This window comes from Phalacrocorax aristotelis, chromosome 7 (assembly GCF_949628215.1).
Source record: "Phalacrocorax aristotelis chromosome 7, bGulAri2.1, whole genome shotgun sequence".
NCBI classification, from domain to species: domain Eukaryota; kingdom Metazoa; phylum Chordata; class Aves; order Suliformes; family Phalacrocoracidae; genus Phalacrocorax; species Phalacrocorax aristotelis.
The window spans coordinates 41870566-41872132 of NC_134282.1; positions in this window are offsets into that span (position 1 = coordinate 41870566).

The following is a 1567-nucleotide window of genomic DNA, read 5'->3' on the forward strand; positions in this document are numbered from 1 at the left end:
GCGCCGCCCCAGAGCGCGCCGGGAGCTGTAGTCCGGGGGCGGGGCGGCGGGCGGCGCGGGCGGCGCGGGCGGGCGGGTCTACCCGTGCCGTGTGGGGCCGACCCGGGCTGCCTCGCAAAGCCCAGAGCGGTTGCGGGCGCTGGGAGACCCAGCTGCAGCCGCCGAGAGGCGAAGCGTGTCCCCGGCCGTGCTGTGCGCCTCTGCCCCCCGCCCGGCCCCGCTCTGCAACGGCCTCGCCTGCGGGCGGCCTTCGCGGTGCGGCGCCTCGATGGCTCCCGGCCTCGGGGTTCCTGCCCCCGACACCCCCGAAACCGCGCCTGCATGAGGGAGAGCTGGTGTTCACACCCGTTATCAGAGTGCCCCTCGGGAGGCGCGGTGCCCGTCGGCCCGGCAGGGAGGCTGGCAGGTCCCGGCCGCAGCACGGGCGAATGCAGTGAACGAACAGGATTCGCTCTTAGGCCGGGGTGTGCCTGTGCCAGCTCCTGTCCGAGGCAGGCACGACGGGTGCTGCCAGCGGGACCAAAGTGGCCGGGGCCTGCTCGCCCTGCCGGACACGGGGTGTCCCTGAAGCTCCTCTGTGCTTGTGCAGCTCTCTGCGTCCCTGTAGATCTCGCTGGTAGCTTCCTTCTCTCGTGTGGCTTCTCCAGGCTCCTCGCCTTCACCTTTGCCTACGTTACGTTCTCTCTGCATTCAAAACATGCAGCTTCCCTGCCCCAGTCTGTCAGGCAGGGCACCGGGGAGATGAGTCCCTAGCGGTTGGGTTCGATGCCCCATCTCTCCCTGACCCCACAAAAGGCACAACCACCAGGAAATGGTGGCTTCTGCAAAGCTGTGAGCTGAGAGCACCCTCGGCGCTCCCTCCCGTTGGCATGAGGCAGGAGTCCAAGCAGCAACATGTCCTGTTAAGGGCTGGCCTGTGCTAAATGAGCATGAATTTTTAGATGTTGCAGCTACCAAATATCATGTGCTCGTAAACACCATGTGCTAGTAAACATTAGCTATGTACAGGGTTTTTTAAAGCTTTATAACATGAAAGCAATCTGGAGAAATTGTCTTAAATACAGTAAAAGCTCTTATCTGATTTAGTCTGTGCTCTATCGTATTTCATTGTACATGAAAGCTGGAGCTCCTCAAGACAGCAATCTAAAGAGGTTTATTTTTTACCGTGGGTTTACTTTCTTCTTATCTTGATGTTGGAAACGTAGACTTTCCACACCTCAAAATAAAAAAAAAAAGACAAACCCAAAATTAAGGCAGTTGTCTGGCACGTGTCATTGAATTTGAATGGCTAAGTTTCAGCAACACAAAGTAATGGAAAATATGGTTTTACAATGGAAACTGTTGAATAACCTTCCTAGTAGATATTGCCATTCCTGCTTTGAGAATAAAGCATTTGTAGCAGGAAAATAACCAGTAATCATTAGTACAGCTATAGCAGTTTGAACCTCAAAGCATTTTCCAGATATCAAGGGCCCTATAGTACTGCTGTGACCTACAGAAAAATTATTCTGAGGCTTGCACAGTAGGTAATACGAAGACACTAATTTGTTCAGTCACCGGAAACTCT